The sequence below is a fragment of the Trachurus japonicus genome, chromosome 8 (genome assembly GCF_045865225.1).
Source record: "Trachurus japonicus isolate A0001 chromosome 8, Traja_1.0".
NCBI lineage: Eukaryota > Metazoa > Chordata > Actinopteri > Carangiformes > Carangidae > Trachurus > Trachurus japonicus.
The window spans coordinates 15,359,145-15,380,576 of NC_140914.1; the positions used below are offsets into that span (position 1 = coordinate 15,359,145).

At 43.8% G+C, this 21,432-nt stretch overlaps 1 long non-coding RNA gene across 1 annotated transcript in view; it reads right to left on the reverse strand.

Moving 5' to 3' along the window:
- Positions 1-15,761: 15,761 nt before the first annotated feature.
- Positions 15,762-21,432, reverse strand: part of LOC146982912 (uncharacterized) — a 50,222-nt gene continuing 44,551 nt past the window's right edge. Inside the window, exons 5-6 of the long non-coding RNA XR_015036281.1 lie at positions 19,898-19,962; positions 15,762-17,850 (exon numbers count right to left, since the gene is read on the reverse strand). This is a non-coding gene — a long non-coding RNA (uncharacterized LOC146982912). The remainder of the gene's footprint in view (positions 17,851-19,897; positions 19,963-21,432) is intronic.

Genomic DNA, 21,432 nt, shown 5'->3' on the forward strand with positions numbered 1-21,432 from the left:
TTTTTCCTTTTTGGCAAACTATGGGGTGTTTGCCCTGAATGCTTGGCGAGAGCGCAACTGCCATTTTTACATTATAGTATTGAGTATATAATAGGTAAATGAGGCATGCGTGAATGTTGTGGTATATGTTTAATCTACCATCAAATTGTTTGCCTGGTGTTCTCTGTTGCATGATGTTTGCGATACGGTATGGAGGAAAGTCCTCTGTGTAAAAACACTGACTTAAAAACAAATGCTGTGATTTATTTTCTTTCTTTTTTTTCAGCGTGTAGTGAACAATGGCTTCAGTGAGCTGAATTAAGTTCAAACCACCGGTCGTAATGTCTGCTGTTTCATTTCATCCACGGGTTTTGTTGTAGTTACGACAATGCAGAGGAAAAACATTGTTGATGTATTGCACCTGTAGCTGCGCTGACATGTCGCCTTGTTGAAAGATGACAAGTCCTCAGCTCTAGTGGGATGGCTTGTCAAACTCCTCAGCAGCTCTCTCCCTCAATGAGAAAAGTGCACAGTGCTCTCAGGATGGATTACATTCCTCAACACAATAATTCTTCTAACCTCATACAGACATGATCCTTCCTATCAGACAGTATTACATTGCTGAGGGACTGATGTGAGGATTGAGAGAAGAGCCACAACTCATGATAAACAAAACCTGCGCAAAAAATGCCTGTCTGTAAGCTGATTATCTGTCTTGTCTATCTGTTGTGACTGATCATGACACTGGAGGAAGCTGCAGTGTCATAAACAAGCTCATCAACAGTCTCTAGTGAATGTTTGTCATTGTAGGGACGCATGTCTCAGCAACACTTAGACACAATGACATTTTTGTGATCTAACTATATTTGAATTTTTCCAGGAATTAAGGCTCCAGTTTAAAACATCCACTCATCTCCCTCTATGTAACCTGTCGAACTCTACATTGTTTTTCTTTTAATGTGTTCTGACATCCTGCTCTATTCGCAAGTCATGGTCATGCAAAAGTGAGCCTCTGAGAGATTTGTCATAGGGCAGCTACGTGATTTATGAATAATTTTCCACCAATGTGAAATCATCACCAGTTCACTTTTACAAGCAGGATAATATCATAAAACTTAAGCACCCCCACCCAAGTCCTTTCATCTCATTCTCTCTTCCCCCCTTAATTTTCCCCTTAATTTTTAAAGCACGTGGTAATAAAGTAGCTAGTAAGAATTGGAACGGCTGCAGTCTGATGACAGATTTATGGTGAATTTAGGAAGCGGCTTTTCAAGTGACGCACAATGAAATTGTTACATTTCGAGGCATGGATGGAGCTTGGAAATCTTGCTCGATCCAATCTGTTAACGGGAAACGAAAGTCAAAGCACTTAAGAGACAGGGACGAGTATTCCACACTGCCAATATATACATGTGAGCAACTGACATGCACTTTGTTTCTCTCAATTGCTCACCTTTGCTCTCTCACCTACCTCACATGTGTGCATGCCAGCACATGAAAGTGTGCATACACACACACACACACACACCATGCACAGAGCCATCAGACGCAGAGCTGCTGACAGTCCCTTTTTGTATGGATACTCTGCGGCTACAGTGACAGGCCGAACAAGTCTGAGCAGCGTATGTTCCTACACCTTTCATTACCCTTGGCCTGAGGCCTTCGACACAGTAGGCAGTCACAGCAGGGTGAGGCTCACATATCTATTACTGTGGCACCAGACCTGGCAAAGCAGTACAAAACAGTAGAGTCCTTCAGATTCAACACATACACCCCTAAACCTGTAACTCTTAACCTCATTTCACCATTGATAACTTGAGAGCAGATGATCTTGTTTTGCATACTGTAAGTGTGGTACTGATGTTTTGATTGTTTCATGCTCCACAGCTAGAAAACCTCAAAAACTTTGTGAAACTCAAGACGACATAAACTTGTCAATGGGGAAATGTTTCATCACATCTAACCTATCCCCATCCGCTCTTGTAGCATATAAACATATATGGCATCCCATAATTTGAATCCTCTCACTCTCAAGTGGCTGCATATCATCAAGACAACATCTATATAAACCTGTCCTCCCGGTGAACTGTGCTGTGTGCTCTGACGAAGCGAAGGGGAACAACAGCCCTCATGGCAATGGGACAGGTAAATTGCACTGCGAGACAAGGAGCTGTTTGTGTGAGACAGAAACATGACACGTTCTGATGCAGGAAGTGATTTTTTTTTTTTCTTCTTCCCTTTTTTTCCTCCCACTGTAAAATAAAGAATTAAACCATGGGAAGAGGGCGCATTATAGAAACAATACTGGCACCTTTGTGTCTGTGAAGGTGTTAGAACAAGGTAATGTATGACTGACAAGCAATATGTTCCCAAGCCATGCAGGTCTCATCATGTGCAGAGCTGCAGTACAGTTTGTACAACAGAGGGATATTACCATTCAAAACTGTGTGGCACAACAAAATTGCCCTTGGAGCTTGCCCAGACAGTAACTGAGCTGTGGAAGTGTAACAGTCTTGTGTGTGCAAGTCACTGCAGAGCAGACATGGAAGGAAATCTAAAATTCTCCTTTTTCTTCTGTACAATTGCTTGGCCTGTTGCACTGGGGCAACATTACAGCACCAAATACTAGACAGCAGGATCCAGCATGCATAATATCCAATTTGCAGGATTCAGCTATTTTATTTGCCCATTGCTACTTATGAGCTTCCTTGTGTCCCCTGAGAGGAGTCCCTGTGACTCCTAACATGTAAACCAACACCCCTATCATCCACTGCAAATCTCTGTTTCAACTTAATGTAAAAAAAAAACAAAAAATACTTAAGGCCCTGTGTAACAAGACAGCGATTAGGAAATCTGAGGGTTTCTGCGAAAACTATAGGGTTTGGCTGAAAAGCTGATACCCTTATGTGACATGGAACAGTATCTAACTGTAAAATCCCTTCTGCCTTACTATATAGCCCAGTTTGGCAGCACTGCTGTTATGCTAACATATCACGTCATGGCACTGTTTTGTAATGCCAAGATGCTCTAATGATTTGTGCTGTGTGGGAAAGCTGGTGCACCATGCATGGATGGGATCTTGAGACTTTCAAAGATGAGTAATATATGACCATGATATAGATACCATATGTTTCCCTGCATCTCTGCCAGACCAGGAGGTTGAAGGATGATGAGGTGCTAGGACGTCAAATCCTTCACACTCAGAACGCTGGGTGATAGAGGAGAGGAAAGGAATGAGATGGAGGAGAAGAGCGGATAGGAGGTATTGGTGCTGAGAGAGATTCAAAGACGGTTCCCATACATCATGCCAAGTACTAGGCTGGGGCATGCAGTCTGATGACCTCACTGCTTTGCGGCGGGGTAGAGCTGCTCAGCAACCTCACTGCATCAGCCCCTCCACTTTTGTGGTTTTGTTTGGGATGGATCAAGAAAGCCCAAATGGAGCACAGAACATGGAGGTGGGCTGGAAGCCCAAAAATGAGCTGGAGCCGGCCAAGTGCTTGTGGTCGTCTAGTCAGGTCAACCGTGGTCAGGGCAAAACATCGCCCCATCCATCCAGCAAAGCAGGCTTAGCCTGGCTTGTGTAATGACTGCGTCACAAGAGAGAAACCCCTCTCTCTGACCTAGACCCTTAGTCTGTGCAACCCCTTTGGACTGTGCTACGATGCTGCTGTTCTGGTGCAGAAGCTGGAGCAGGAACAAGGATGACAGCCAACTGGCTATGGAGGTGGAACCGCTGCTCTAACCCTGCACTAATATGAAAAGTAAGTCTGTATGTGTGAGCAAGGGGAAGGACCATATGGGGATTTGGGCATGTAACCTTCAGTGGAGAAATTCAAGCACTGATAGAATACATCCTGCTGGGATACAAATGGGAAAAAAAGAAAAACAATGAGGAATGAATATGATAAATTAATATACGCTGGGCAGAAAAATGTTCTTTAATCTTAAATGACAAATTATCCACCAGTAGCCACATTCTAGATGGCAATCTTAACAAAACAGACCAGATATCATTATTCAGTAGATGATTTTTGTTGCATTTTCAGAGTTGTGACACAACAGATGAAATGTGCGTCCTTGTTGGCAAGCTTCTGAGCAATAAAGTAACATCTGATTTGTGCAATACTATCAAGTAATGGCATGTGGACATACAAACATGAACACTGTTTGCTTGATCAAATTAGCCTGTTAACTCCCTAACAGCTATGTCGTATTTATTTCCAGCCTATTTGTTTTATTTCATTTGTGCCCCCTGCACAGCCAGATACAGTGGGTCCCCCTGTGTGAACTCACATGTGTTTTGATTACATGTGTGATGCATGCCTACTGTATATGATGTATAGAAAGAGAGAGAGAGAGATTACGTGTTGCACGTGTGAATTGATTTGTAGCTTTCAGACTGTTCATGGGATGTCTGGCAGCATTAACGTCATGCTTACATTAGAAAGCTCTTTCTCTCTTTGTAACTTTTATTCCTCTCCCACAGAGCTGAACTTTGTCCAGCAGCTCTATCTAGCTCTGGCCAGGATGCTAACCAGTCCCAGGTGCTGTCAGAGCTAGGCTAACACAGTAGGCCCACCTAGACAGCGAGGCCTTGAGTTTCACCTCAAACCGCAGGCAGCCCTCACTCAAAAGGTCCAAACTATACCATAAAAGTGCTGCGGCTAAATCGGGCTAGTCCTTGTGCAAGCACGTCCCGTCATGCATTATAAATCTATCTGCATTTCCATCAAGCACTATGAATCTCAAACGTATTTCTAAGTTATACGGACTGAGTTTGTTTGCTCTTGTTAAATCCTCTGTAAGCTGTGAACAAAGGGGATTGCTCAATGCTCCCTGCCAACAATAAGGACAGCAAATGCAAGATTAAGAGAAGGAAGGCTTGCAAAACCTGAAATCACACTGACCCTTTCAAATCTAGATGTATTTGTTGTCTTTTGTAAATCCTGAACAGTTCAGCAAGATTTACAGGGAAAGTGGCACAGGCTGAACCCGAGTTAAGGTTTTCCCCTGAACTTCCTGAATTACCCACAACACTACCTCTTTCTGTTTTAGGTGTACTTTATGTGTCTGGCTGATAAAAACTTAAGAAGCAGAACTAATCTGTTGCTGGCCTGAATGTTGTCTGCATGGTTTTACCTGTCAAACACCTCAGAAATGTAACATAGGTCAACACATTGAACATGCTGTGTGAATGTAAGGCAGCTGCTACTCTGATGCTCAGAATTCTGCGCTGCTTTGTGTTTGTCATGTGTGGGTATTCAGCCATGCAGGCATACGCAGTCTGCACATTGACTTTAATGGCCATGTGCCAGCAGTATGTGAAGCTGATGTGTTTGCAGGCACAGGTACGCTGTAGGTGTATAAGGACGGGTGCAGTGGCTACGTGCCTGCAAAATGGTTTTACAGGGGCCTGGCCATGGGGGCAGGAGAGAGAAGAGGAGGAGAAGAAAGAGGAGAGGATGAACTATGATAAATCTCCTATACAGTACACTAAGCTCTGCCACCATATGGATACGCCATATGCATTATGCAGAGGTCCATACCTTCGACAAGCTAAATAACACGTAATCCCTCCCATATCACATCAATCGCAGACATGTCTGTGGGCATACACTCATATAAACTCCCCTCCACCTCACCTACAACCTCTTGAGCACCTTCAAATCCTTATCTCTCATTCCTCCCCCTTTCGTCTTCTTCTCGAGTTAAAGCTACCACCTTGTATAAAAACCAGTGGGTCTAGATAGCGGCCAAAACGCCTTGATGACATCATTGTTTCCACAGCTACTATCGCCCCCATTACCCAAAATCCTGTTCGGCAGTTTCATTATCTCACCTGGCATCGGGCCCATGATTTGTTGCCTGTGCTTCTTGCAACCACCACCCCTCCCTCCCTCCCTCCCTACTCCACGCCATCATCCCCCATTAAAATACACAAGCATGTGCATACACACTCGCGCTGCCACCTCTACCGTGGAGTCTGAGCCAAAGCCTGCAGCAGGCAGCGCTGTGAGAACATGTCACCACACATCCACTTTCTTGGAGGCCATTTTAGCTTGTCTAAGCCTGAGCTGGGGAGACAGTACAAAGCTGTTCTGCATTTGTCTTCCGATACAATGGGGGATCATTTTTGATATCACTTTACATCAGAAAACACCATGCAATGAATATCCGCAAGGAATGGTATACATCTCGATGACCTCAGCTTTAAGACAAAAATTATGTCACTGTGCCAAGCTGATCCCACCCTACAGCTGCTGCGCTACAGCTTTTGGCCTGTTCTGGAGGCACAAGACACGGTGCAAGCCCTCGAAGACAGACAGAAATATACCCCCACACCCTCACAAAAGAATATAACTGAATCATTACAAGTGACACATCTCTCTACTACAACATAATGAGGTCATTTCCCTCCTCCTTTTATGCCCTTCTCCCTAATCCACAGCTATATCACTCAATCTTAAACGTGTGATAAATCTGCTGGGTTTTTATCTATCCAGCCTTTTGTTGCAACATGGCTGGGTCAGTCACAGGCTAACTGATGTCATCTGATTGTGAAGACTGATCTGTTTTTCTGTGTTTGTTTTTTTGGTAGTGTTCCTATCAGTAGTCATCTTATTCAGCTACTGTTTGCTTTTCAATCCTACACAGAGACTAGATTCTTGTCGGCACTCATACATGACATCATGAGTGAGAGGCAGCTCATTAAGGTGTGAGACACTCAAGAGGTAGGACTGTGTTGTTTGTGTGTACGACAGAGAGGGAAAGGGAGAGGAAGGCAGAGAATCGGTAGAGCACTACACACAGTGGGCCATGAGTTATGGGGAAATGAAACATAAGCTCCCTTTTAAAGCCACATCCTGTGGAGAGGAGCCCTACGAAGAGTGGGGTAGAGACCTCTGGTGCCCTCTTTGACAAAAAGATGCACCCTTAACCCTTAACAAATACAAAGAACTGTATAACCCACATTAAAAGCTTCCACTGCTTATCTCTTATTAGACTTGTGTGTGATCTTAATACAGCACTGACATGCAGAAAACCACAGAACCTGTTAAAGGTAAGTTTACATTCATATTGTGGTAATTTAGAACCTAAATAAATCTAGTCTAAATAAATTCTCTTCATCAGAACTGTCACCACAGCTGCAATGAGACTCTGTTCTCTTGACATTCTTAATCTTGTATAACATGTCTCATTATAAACACTGTCCGAGTTGATTAATGGGTAACGAGTGACTGCGTGGGTGAGTAACGAGTTAAGCATTAGAACATGAAAAACAAGTATCGTACAAGTAAAACAAAACAAAACAAAAAAACGGCAAAACGTTTCTGTTAATGCACCTTTAGCAAACATCCTTTCATTTCACACATTGTTTGGTTATGGAGTTAAACTGAGCAGTGACTAGTGTGTATGTGTGTGTGTGTGTGTGTGTGTGTGTGGGTGAGAAAGAAAAACAAAGCTAAAATGGTTGCAAAAACACTGATGAGACTATGCACAATATGTTGGCATGTTTAAAAAAAAAATTCCTGGAGATGAAAATGTGTGCATGTGTGTGTGTGTCTTGTCCCGTGTTATGCAGGTGCAGGGTTGAACAGAGAGGGGGTGAGAGGAGGTGAAGTACCGCATGGCGTTGCGTTGCGTTGCAAGGAGGCAGTGGGTGGTAGGGGTGGAAGTGCAGTAGAGATAATCCCCGGCTTTTGCCCTAAGCCTTGTGCACGCTGGGCAGATCAGGGACTGAGGGAGGAGTGGTGCTACCCCGTGGCAGTCACCCAGCCCCGAGCCTTCCACCTGACCAGTCTGGCAGCCCTGCAGGCCTGCAGGCCTGGAGACTCAGCGCTCAACTTCGATCAGAAGCTGCTGAATAGTTACAGCTATAAGTCTGGCTTAACAGACTCTGAGCCCGCCTTTGGCATGACTGTGTCCTAAACTGCCCCTGTCCACTCAGCGTGAGCATGCGCCAAATTTCCTCTCACATGCACGGCCTCCATTTCCTGGTCAGTTCAAATGTTTCATTAGACCTCAGATTTTAAGTTTTGCAAACAAGTGTCCTGAGGCGTATAGCTTTTGTTACTACGGAGTAAGGATGAAGTGTCCCATGTATCAATAAGCAGGACAGAGGGGGTCAGTGGGTTAATGTGTTCAGTATGGCTATGCCTTCGGCCCTGGGGAGGGATGAAGTCCAGAGGTTAACCCGGGGGTCAAAAGGTCGGGTAACCCCAGAGCAGTACTCCAGGCCAAGCCTTGATTCAGCTGGAGAGGCCGATGAGAGTCCCCTTCAACCTACACATCACCCTGCATGCAGTTGGGAGCACCAGCTGTTAAGAGGAGCAACCGAGGGAGGGAAGGGGGGAGAGGTAGAGAGGGAGCTCAGCTGACAGGATGTACTCCATTCCCAAGACACTCTTTCACTCCCATCCATCCATCCCACACCCTGTGTTTGTTATCAATCATGCTAAGGACTTTGTTCATTTAGAGCCATTTCTACCTCACAACAACCAAGTTTGAACATTTTATGCATGTCTTGTAAAACAGCTATAAATAATGCCTATAAATGACAGCAATTTCTGTGGAGGTTCTCCATGTGAAACTGAAAAGACATTTTGGTGTTGCAGTAAATTGGTCGCCCCCAGTGGCAATAAACTATGACTCTTCCTCAGCTGGTCGTAACCCTTCCGTAACCCCACCACCACTGCTGTCATTATGGCCATCACAAGCGCTCCAATCATGTGATATGCAAAGCTTGGCTCCAGCTGTGGAGCCACAGCTTCACACCCATGTTGTCCACTGGCTCGCTGAGTGACTCCAGCATGCCCCGATTGTAAACACATAAACAAGAATCTAGCACGTCGATATCACTGGAGATTCTTGCGATGCCTAAGATGACTGTTCCCCCAGTCTGCACCACAAAGCCTCTGTCACTTCCCTCTTCCATTATTGTGAATAACTCCCTCCCTTGCTTTACCTCTCTCAGGGGAGTTCCCAGGTGCTTTAAATGAATACAGGGGGCGAAATGTGAGAAGACTGTACCAAAACAGGAAGCAGACAGCTTGACTTTGACTGAGGGGCATTTAATAGGATAGCATCTTGCTAAGTGTCAAGTGTGAGTTCAGCAGTGCAGTCAGATTGATTTTTGAAGTTCTGTTAGGCCTCTGAGGTGTAGTCTTTAATGTATGCAGCTGTGGGCGAAGAAATGCTAACTCACGTTGAGGTGAACGTTGCTTTCTCACAGAGCAGAGAATGAAAGGAAGGGTGTGTTTAGAGTAATGTCATACTTGAACAGTAATGAGATCAGATGATATTTGCATAATATCCCATGAGAAAGTAGGTCTAATCACAACAGGTGCCAAATTACACTCACCTGAAGATGACAATGTCATTCAAACTGCTTCAGGTAGAGACGGGACTGCTTGCTGATGGACATTCTCAGGAGGATTCAAGGTTGAGCACAATGAAACTTCACATCGGCGCCCATGGAAAGAGCTGGATCACACCAACACAGGCGTTCGCTGAGACATTAGACTGGAACACACCTGACAGAAGCACACAAACAAAGCAACAAAAGGCACAATTAGAGGTCCCTGCGTTTTCTCAAGCTCAACAATAAACAGATTGAGCAACTAGTGTACAGCACTTTGTCACTACCAGATTTTACAAAGGAGGCTGCAAGGCGCACAGAACCATGTTTCTGCTCTCCCACACAAACATGTCCCCTGAGAAAGAAAGAGAAAAAGAAAGAGAGAGAGACAGAGAGAGGACACCAGCCAAATGCTGGAAAATTTAGCAGTTTTGACTTAGTCACATCACACCCACCCCTTAAACACCACTCCATGTCAGGGATTGATGCGTGTTATAGGCCCCTGAAAAACGTGCCTCAGCATATGAGCATGTCACACAAAACATATTCATGGTGCCTGGTCTTTTGGACTGAGAAGGGGTTTTTTGGCGTTCCTCTTTGCCCAGTCAGGTTGTATTATGTGTCATACGTTGCCACTGACAGACACTACTGCTGCACTTTACCCCGTTCAGTAACTCTCACTGACTGGACAAAGGCCAGTGCAACACTTTTCTACGTCCAAACAAAATTCTCTTAAACGAGTGAATTCATGTTTGTTTCTGAGCACAGTCAGAGTAAACTCAGGGGAGTAAGCTCAGTGTTGTTTCAGCAAATGGACTTGCTGAGTCGTGTCCAGACACTTCTGCATTACCAAAACGTACAGAGCTTCAATTATAGAAATACTGGACGGATGTTTCGAAAATCTCCATAAAATGATTCATGATTTGACAGATGTTGAAATTAGCATCATCATTAGCAGGACATTAAAGCGTCAACATCCAAAAACTGACCAATATAAAATCATTGCTGCTTAGTGTGATTACCATTAGCCACCATAAATACTTTTTTTAAATTTTCACTATTTGCTAAACTTCCCTTTCTGAAAAAACTTCTAGACTCAAGCTATCTAAACATACACTTTGTTTACAAGAAAACTCTAAAAGGCAGCTTTTATGATAAACAGATCACATCACAGATGTCTATCATATTCAAGTACACTGTGCTGCTATCTGTGACCACTATAGTTTACACATTGTCATATCAAATTACATTTAATTCCTTAAACTTTGAAATACTTTTTCTGGTGTTTGGGGGAAATAAGATAATCTATAACAGATGATCTTAAAATGGGTTCATATTGTTTATTGACAAAACAGATCATGTGAATGTGATAATTATGTAATGTTTTGCTCATCTTCCTCAAGGCACAATGTGAAATGAACCCAAAGTGGATCAAACTTGATATACTCTAAAGAATTATGAATTGTGTTGACCTCGGCACTTTCAAAAAAAAGAGAGAGAGAGAGTAGGAAGCGTTTTAAATTTCTGGCGAGGACAAGAACATTCTGGGGCTCGCTGATAAGATCACACACCGTCAACTTTCTGGGCTACATTTCAAGCGGGATGAACAGGAAGACAAAGCTGCCTTTGAAATCCAAACACAAATGAAGAAAAGCCTGAGTCTGCAGTATTTTGATCATTCTCTTTTACGAGATAAAAAAGCAGGCCTAATTTTGTCTTGGATTCCTCAGATTTCTGCCTGCAGGATGCACCATGGATTTAACCTTTACCCTGCGTGGTGTTATTAACAGCTTAAATATAAACTTGCTCAAATCTGACCAGTCACAGCAGTAATTTGTTTTGCAGCCAGGACTATTTGATCCGGCAGGTAGCTTTTCATTTCATTAAACTGTCTGGACTCTGGTTGATTAAAAGCATGCCGTGGTCAGCGGCAGGAGGTGGGAAAGGAGTAGATGGTGTTGATTTTCTCTGTGTGTTATGTCCTTGACTGTGTGCAAATCAGATGTCTGTGTTGGCGCTGAGGGCCTCTCTCACTCTGTGTAAACAGGACCTAACTACACTGACAGCTGATAGCTATCGACCAGCCCGGACCCAGGAATGACAGGTCTTATCTAGAGATGGGGCTGGCTATGTGAGATACAAGTCTATGTGAGTGTGTGTGTGTGTGTCTGGTGTGAGTGTTATTCTGTGTGAAAGGGTTCAGATTTTGTGCAAGGGGACGTGAGGGTTGCACACACAGCGCTGCTGCATAAGTGACACACCACCACCATCTTGTTTGTCCTATCATTGTGATAGATGGTCGTGTGAGTTCTAGTTGTTCCTCACCCGTCTGCCAGCTCTACACATCAGGAAACGAAATTCAAGTGCTGCATGTAAAAAGGAACTTTGTGTGTGTGGGTCAAGGGGTCACCCTTTTCCCTGACCAGAGGACACTTGCAGTGTGGGATGCAGTAAACTGACAGGTCTTTTAGGAGTTAATAAAGAGATTGTGACCCCTTCAATGAAATATAATCAGAAATGATCAGCTGCCTGCTTCATTTGCGAAATAGAAAGACTTGAAATATCCTAAACAGTGACTGGAGACACTGATGCACTAGTTGTTGCACACTGTTGTATATGAGAGGGATAGTGGGATGTCCACAATGGGTTTGCCCACTTTTTCAACAGCATTCACCCGATGTTCATAATTTTAATGAGGGATTCGAAATGGACTTACTGGGGTTTTGTCTGTAGTGTGAGGCAGACAGGGCAGCCCCAACATGCAAATATCCAGCTAATGAAAACATGCAGTACAGTCTATGAGAAAATAAAAAATAATAATAAATAAATCTGCATATCTCTCTAGAAAGCCACCTTTAGTCATTTCATGTTATCATGTGATTTTCACTTCTGCTTTTCAGGGGAATCATTTTAAATACCAACTTGAAAATAATTATTTTATTTTGAAAAGACAAACAAGATTAGTTTCAGTAAGTGAGAGAAGTGAGCACACAGCACTTGTAACGCTGTCTGCATAGAGGACAACATTATGTGGCCTTCTTATTGTGACAGTTCCATGTGACAGCTTCACATGAAGACATCATTTATCCCTGCAGTTGACAGGCTAACACCCTCTGTCTAAATTCACCAGAGGCATAATGAGACATCTCCATCTGACTGTGTTTCCCAAGGTAAACTCCAGAATATCACTTGTCCTCTTTCTAACGAAGAGGACAAGTACTGACCTGACCTTTGACTTGACCTTTTTTTCACAGAGAAAAGAAATGAGCACACTACAGGGGAAAGTGCGCTTCTGAAAAACTTCAGTATCTTCTATTTGAAACCGATCCTTCCTCTTTGCCAGTCATTAAAGGTCAGACCAGTGAAGTTGCTGTGCTCTTGGAAAATTGTCAGATTTCAAGTGAAAAAAAAGGGAGAAAATAAAAAATCATTTGTCATAATTTCCCCCGCTGGACAGATCTGGCTCTGTGGCCGGTCGGCAGCAGTTCAAACGTGGTGTTCAGTGGGCTTGGAGTGACGTTCTCACCGAGCGGGGACAACCCAGAGCGTTTGAGGTGGTCTCTCAGCTGGAATTCTGAATCAAGGAGTGAAATGGCCTGTCAGAGTGATGTATGATGCAGAGGGGACAGAGGGCTGGCATCCCGGACTTGAGCGCGTCTGCCCTGCCCCTTCATTTCATTTCACGCAGACAGGCAGGAAGCATATACGCACGTAAATTGTTTTACTGTCTCACACATCCATTTGAAAAATGATGTTCTACTTCAACTAGACAACTAAACTGCAACTCAATAAGATTTAATCATTGTGTGACCTATGCCCTAAAATGGACAAAGACTTAATCAGAGAGTATGACTACTGGATTTACTTGTGATGATGTATTATATAGTTCCTCTCTCTATAAATATGTATTTTCTTACAAACACTTCTCCAGAGACCAGAAAGAAAGGAAAGGGAAATGCTTCTCTGAATCACAATGTGCTTGCTCATAAGGTCACGACATATTTATCATAACTGAATGTAAGCACTCTCTCCACCTCATCACCTCTCTCACTCTCTCATTAGAAACTCTTGGCTCTTCCCATAGGCCATGATTTCCATCTTGGCCTGACTACCCCCCCCATCCCACCCCCCACTCCTCCTCTTCCCCATCACGCCCAACCCCACCCCCAAAACTCTCCCACACCCCCTTGCCCCCACCCCTCGCCTCGCCACTGCCTCTCTGCATTGATGCTGATAATTACCGCTGAATGGATCTGCAGATTCCCATGGATGTCAGTGGAGCCTTTGGCCTGTTCCGCTTCTCCCCTCCTCCTCCTCCACCTCCTCATCCTCTCCTGCTTCCCGACTCTCCCCTTCTCCTTCTCAATGGGGATTAAAAGAGAGGGAGCGATGGAGTGGGTGAAAGAGGGTGCTTGCACAGGCTGAGGGATGGTTTGCCATGCAACTGCCTCATGCCTATGTCACCTTGCCAATCAAGGCTGTCACACTGAATAAAGCAGAATCACTACTGCATGTTTTATGATTTTTGGGAAGTCCATAACCTTAAAGTCACTATCAATTTCTGTTGATGCTTTGATAAAGTTCTTTCTTGGGAAAATATGGTCATAATAAACTCAAGGTAAATCCCATGACACATAAGAAAGTGAAAACCTGTTGGAAAATAGGTTACCTCCATAAAGAACAATTGTGGAAAATAGAGAGAAAAGGGAAAATAGTGGATTCCCACCATTTCTCCAGAGCAAGCAGAGCTGAGTGAATCAACGTCATGGTCACTGGGAGCCCACGCACCCTCAGCATGCCAGAGGTAACCGATACCCCGTCAACGCTCATCCAAGCTCGAAAACCCACTAAAACTATGCTTTCTTCCAAGGAAGTCCAAGGAGGGGCCTTCGCGGCACACCACAGTTAATCACATCACACCACAGGGAACGCATGAAGACTGCAGAGAGGGGCACTTTAAAGTGGGTAAGAGACTTGGCACGATGCACAAGATAAAGACAGAAAGTTGTGCAGGAAGAGCAAAAGGAGAAAGTTATCTTACCTTGTCCATTAAAACCAGTATTTACCAGTACAAGCACTACCATGCATCATACGCTACTCAAACGTCCTATACAAAACCTGGAGCTTCTCCAAGACCAAGTGGTAATTGTGTCATTTTTTTCTTCGGATGCAGCCCCAATTTGAGGAAATGGTTTGGAGTGTGCTTAAAGGCGTCTGTGCTGCAGGAGTGTTTGGAACCAACAAGGTTTGGCTCCGGGCTGCATGTCAACCTCACTTCAAATTATCCTCATTAACGACAATTCCAAGGGGAAATGGCCATTTGTATGTGTGTGATACTCTGGTGTACAGACTCTGTAATAGTCCTGGATGCACACCAGCATGAAAAGTGGCATTTATTAGTCAGGGTCACAGGTTGTACGGAACTAAGCGAGGCAGCCAATAGCAGCTCCTCTGGCTCTGATACTGTGGGAGAACCCAGGATTTGTTGCTTGACGTCATAGACCGATGAATAGAGGAACACCCCAGTTAACTGCCCTTATTTCATTTAATTCATTTCATTGTGGGTACATAGAAAACAAAACTGGGGAAAAGGAGTTTATCTGCAAAAACATGTCATGAATCTCTTTGGCTGTTTTTATTTTCCAAATTTAATATTTAAAATAAAACTTCAGTGTTAATAAATCAGGATTGGAACATTAATAAAAAAGAGAGAAATTGCACAGATGAAGGAGAGAAAAGTCAAAGTAGGACAGATTAAAGAGGCATGAATCCTCTGCGCTATGACAATGCCTTCATTAATTACAGAAAGTTGATTACAGAGAATTACAGCATGAGCCTACATCACCCTTCAAATGCCCTCACATCTTACATCCCTTGAACACACACACACTCCCTCCTTGAAACTCAGGCAAGAGAAAGTGAGACACAATGAAACTTGCATCAAAACTTGGCAGAGCTTCAAGTGAGAGTGGAGGACACAAGGCTTGACTCTAAAAGATTGTGGCTTGACACTGACTTGCTGAAATGCTTTTCCAATTGCAGAGAGTTGCATCAACACTCCCTACAGATGGAATGAAGAGGGAACCAGCCATTATATCCAAGACGGTGTTTCTCGCCCCCTCCCCTTCTTTCTGTCTCCCCCTATCATTTCCCAAGACTGTTTACCACAAACACAAGAGCAACGCTGCCTGAGCTCATTATGGACGGCCAAGCCGCAATATAGTGCCAAGTCCTGCCCCACGGCATGGGACTAACTCTGTTGTCTTGGCAACCCAGCATCCAAGAACATGGAGCGAGGGGGGGGGGTTGGTTGGTTGGTTGGTTGGTTGTGAGCTGGTGCTGGTTGTGATGTGTTGTAGGAGGGAAGGGGGGTTGCATGATGTCATCCTGTAGCATGGAGGGGGGCCAATCAAACCCTGAGAAAATTATGTCACCTTTTGTTGAGCCGGTCCATTCAAGGCTATAGAAGTGCAGTGAATTGAGAGCTGCAGAGAGGTCATTTTTCCCCTGAGCTGTGTATGTGTGTATGTGTGTGAAAAAAGTGAGGAGAGGGGGGGCAGGCAAGCAGGGAAGTGCATTGTCGACATGCTAATGTTGTTGACCGTAAGCAAGGCTATAAGGATGTCATGAAACCATCAGCACTGGAGCCATCACACCCCTTTTTTTTCCTCAGATGGCGGTGACCTCGTCCCTCACAAATTTGATTCTTAATATGAGCCCTATGATGCTTTGAATAACTTGTCAGGACTTTGTCAAACACTGGAATAAAAGCCTGAACACAGAGCAATGGAGACCAGACCGCTCGGCTTTGTTTTATTGCAGAGAGAAAGACAACAATAAGCAACCCCTTGAGGAATAATTACCCCCTTAGCAACTCTGCTGCCCCACACTCTTGCACCAATGCGGCCCCCCCGCCCAGGCTAACCCTTATTGAATCACAGCTGAAATTGACAGTGAACGACAGTTGAATGGGAAGTCACTGCTGAATCGCTGAACTCCCTCAAACTAATTGAAAACAATAAATGCATTTGTTGTGTACGCTGGAATGTCTTTCCGCAGAAAAACTGGCAGCTCTGGGGATTTTTAATCCACATCTTAAAAACTCCCTGCAGTTTGACCTGTGTTGACCTAGACTGTGACATTAAACACTTCTCTGTCATCATACATATAGTTTACAGAAAGTAAACTCAGCAGGCAAAAACAGATTTTCCATGATGTCACCTTCTTTCAGGAAAACAGATTTGTGATAAGGGAAAACTATGTTTTTGTGCTAGATTCAAATCTGATTTATTATCAACACGGAGAAGTAAAACCCTGTGACTTCCAATGACAATTCAGTTTATAAACATTTAAATGTCACACTTCCCCCACCTCAGCTTTAAGATTCACTTTTACTCTGCATCTCATTTCCTAAAGAGACAAAAGGAAAACAGTGATAAAACTGACAGTTCCCAGACAGTAACAGACTGGCAAGTTACTGGTTTAACTAGTAAGTAGGCGAGGTGACTGACGATAACAGAGGGCACACATTTACTGGCACATTACAAACATCATGAGGTCATCTTATCAGTTAATAATCTCAGGGATGTGCCACTGCAATAACAAAATAAACACACAGCAGCTTGGATACACTTTTTTATTATTATTTTAATTCCTGTTAATAGCGTTTCACAGACGCAACAACGTTATAGAGAAACAAATCATCATAATAAGCAGCTTGACAGGTTTATTAAGCAATATGAATACTGGCTGTCAATGTGTCACAGTGAAATGTGTTGTCAAGAGGAAGAGGTTTTGGGCTGCATTCATCAGCACCTTGATGATAATAGCTTCTTTGTTACTGACATTAGCACGATGTCAGATGATTATGGACATTTCCAGTGAGTAATTATTGTGAGGAATCTTGACCACATGTGTATTTACTACTTCTGCACCGGAGCAGGCATTTATTGTGCCCTCATCAGATACAACGTGCCTACACCGATGCAGGCACTGCCTTCAGTTTGTTAAAAAAAAAAAACTTAAAAAAAGAAAATAGCATCTGATTATTTTCCATTTACGGTTCCAACACTTGTTGATACTGCTCCCAGAACGACACAGTAAATGTCACAACTACAGTACAAGTGTATGAGCAACAGTGTGAATAAACACTGGATATCAGAAGCAGATGTACATACAGGAAAATATTAATCCAGGTTCAATTTAGAAAAAGTCAAATAATATGTAGATTCATTGTGGGGACGACGGTAAACGCAGTCGAGTTGACTTTCCTATCGAGCACCTCGCCCAGACAGGGTTGACTGATCTGTTCCATAATGTCTGAGCTGCAGTATATACTCTCCCGTCCCGCTGAGTTTCATCGCAGCTTCTCCAAGTCCAAGCTGCTGGCACTGGATCCTGAGCGCACGATTGTCAGTGATGGAGCTCATGCTGTCATCTGCCATGCCAGCAGCAAACATCTGCTGCAGGGGATTGCTGCTCCACAGCCCAAACCAGGATTTAGTATGATCCTAGAAACATAATACAGAAAATAATGATTGACTGAGGCCAAAAACCACTCGCAGCTTGAACAATGACACATGTTACTCATTCAAATTCTAAAGAAAATTACAGGCTTTTCTGGCTGTATCTTTTCTTAATAATACAACTAACTGTTAGCTTGAGTAAGGGGAGATTCACCTAAAACTGATCAATAGAAAATACTGCTAAACAGATTTGGCTGCTATCATTAACTTTCCACACACATACAAACACAAAAAAAAAGAAAACCAGGCTGAGGATTCAAACTGGCATAAAGAAGTTGCAGACGAACCACCCAGAGCCTCATCCGCAGCCGAAATTATCACATTATAAGGGGTGGCAAAATCCAAGCTGTGCATTTTGCTTCCAGCAGTGTGGATACGAATAAGTGGGCCTCCTCATTGTGCAGCTGGAACAAGCTATTTTTCAGTCCAATACCAGAATTAAGATGTCAGTCTTGGGAATTTAGGCCAAAAAAAAAAAGAAAACAAAAGAGAATGTCCTGATTATGTCATGTATATGTCTATAGCTTGTGTGTGTGTGTGTGTGTGAACAGATCAGGAAAGAGATAGGAAAACTGATTTATATCGGGAACAACAGCTGGATGATTATGTTGTTGTCCTATGAGAGAAGCGTCGATCTGCGTACAACAGATGCTTCCTAGCAACGTCAGAACATCCCAAGGGTGAGGTAATGCAGGTAGGTGGCCTCTTGACAACCCCTGCTCCGGTTTACCTGTTGCTTGCACATACAACCTCCCACGTAATGACATAATGTTGTCTGCCCCAACACAACACCATCAGCTCAGCCCTACTGGTTGCTACGGCAGACAAGTGGCAGGACCGGCCCGTCCTGCCCGTTCTTTGCCCGGGGAGGGAACAACATGTCAGAGGATAAGTAGTCATCCATCAATGTCTCTCATCTTCTTTCTGCCTGTCTGCACCTCTGAGCTGCTTTACCTGCGAGGAGTCACGTTCCACCGGTGTACAGGATGTGGCCTCACACTCTTTCTTCATCTCCCTCCTCTGGCACTCCACTCTCTTTCACTCGGGCCTCACACATCACCGTCCATATCCAGCTTGCTTCTCACTGCTTAAGCCACAACCGGCCCTCTTATCTATCCCTCATTTTTTTTCGGTCTGTGTTTTTTAAGCTTCGCCTCTGAACAATCTTTCCTTTTACCTGCTTTTCTCTATCTCTCCTTTGCCCTCCATTCTGGTTTTTCCCTTCCCACGTTTCTCTCCTATGCCTCATCTTGGAGCAGAGCCAGCAGAGCAGCATCAGCACATAGAACCAGGTCCCAACCTGCCTCTGAGCCTCAGCCTGCCCGCGTACGCCTGTCTGTGCCTGGAGCTGTGACTGAGGCCGTCATCCTATCTCCCTCCCTCATCAGCACATCTACTGTACCTGTCTGCTGGCCCGCTGCCATCCACACACACACACACACAGTCGCGCTTCATTTACTGAGAGAGCCAGGCAGAAGAGAAAAAAAAAAGATAATGCAAGCCTAAAATCTACAGAAAAAAAAAGACTACTCATGTCGGGGTCAAGCATGTTTGACCTCTGTTGAGAACACCCACGGTTACCCTGAGAGGCGCACGTATACAGTACCACTCATTCAGCCTGCTTGCTGCCCCGCACAGTCCCATCAACAGGTTTCTTTGAAGGCCACCGACTCTGTGGTGGGCCATCAAAGCATATCTTCATTCAGTTCCAATGAAAGGATCTGAGGCTCCTGAGAGAAGCCGTGTTTGAAGTGATATCTCTGTGCCACTGCATTCTTTACTGTGCTGTCATGACTTGAGTTACACAATAAAAAAAAAAAAAGCAAGACATAGGCATAATGCCAGTGCCACCACCCTGATCATGTCTCCTCTACATGTGAACTACCACAGCTACAGTTCCTCTGTTTGATCAGGGAATCCACCAAACTCTGGTTGTTTATGGCAACTGTCGGTTGCTCATAATAAGAGTGTGCTGTGAGCGATCACATATTCCACTGAAGCAAGATCAAACAAAAACCCAAGTCATCTCTACCTGTTGAATCCCTTGAGATCATGTTTCCATTAGTCAGCCTCTTCTCGTTGTTCATCTGAGATAATCTGAAAAAAGATAAAGGATGGGGGAAATGAAATGATTGAGTGAGGAGTTCAAAAAAGTTGACCAAAAAAAAAAAGAAAAACAAACAAAAAGACTAAAAATCAGATTTGAGCTTGTATTAACACTTCAAATAATGTTTATCTGTCAATGTCGAACAGAGAGAAAATTGTTTTCTTTTATCAGTTTTATAAGAACTTTATAGTGTAGTATAATTTATAGATTGATTAACCAATTACTGATATACAACAGATAATTATGGGCCACAGGTACACATCAGCTCAGTTTTACAGGTCATTTCTTTCTAAACATCTATAATAAAATCTTTTGCCAATCATTAAAATGTTTGTCACTCCACCATCAGAATGGAAGGAAATCCCTTAGACTCAGTTATCACTTAGCTGCCCTTATTGCCCACACTTCACATTGTCTTCAGGGCTCCCGCTCAGACACAGGTTTTATAATGACCACATGACTCAGACTTCTCGAGTATCTTCACAGAACATTTAAAAAGTCAAACCTGGAGTAGCCACATAGATCACCCAAACTCTGTTTTATGTAAATCTAAGGTTTCAGTGGAGCTCTGCTGTACCTGGCAGTTCAGGAGAATGGAAGTAGTCAAAGTGGCTTTTCCATTGTACCAATTAAAATTTACTTGGTGTGCTGGTTTTATTTTATAAGGTCAACAGGTTCAGGTAGATACTGGATCATGGGGAATTGCAGGTTTCTTCATACAGACGTGTTTAAGACTAAAGCTGTGCTCTCTGGACCAGTGACAGCTTGGGTCCCTCTTCATCCAGTCATGGACAAAGGTGCTCTCTGCTTCTGAGTTTCACTGTCCCAGACCTGTTACCTTGGAAACAAATGGACTGTTTCCGAGTGACACAAAGCCTGAACTTAAGAACCTCCTTTCAGGTTGAAGGCTCCAAGAGTTGAGGGGGAAAACAGCAATAACAGGACGGCGGGGAGAGAAACTGAATACCAGCAAATTGCTTCCCAGAGTTTCTGGAGGACATGGTAAAATAATTCTTTCTTTCCTTTCCCTTTTAAAATACCTTTCCCTGGCACCAGGCACCATAGGTAGTTGCGTGCTGGTCTCATTTCTTTTATATTCCTTCTTATATATTCCTTTTTTTCTAGCTATCGTACTGAGCTAAGTGAGTTATCATGTACACCAGCAGGCTGGAGCTGCATGTGGCTAGGCTAAGCCTCCAGATGAGGTAATGTTTACGGGGTTGGCGAGCCAGGAGAAGGGTTGGTCAGGTCTTGATTAGCTCAGGGGTAGGGGCTCTCTCTAATATTGGACACCCCTTTGTGTGGTGAGATTACTACCTTATGAAAAACTGCCCCTGCTGACACGCCTGATGGGATCAGAGCTTCCTGCCCGCTGCACCGTCCTGCTTATGAGCTCTCCACACACAGGAGAGAAAACACACAGCCAAACACACACACAAAGCTCTCGGAAAAGACGGACA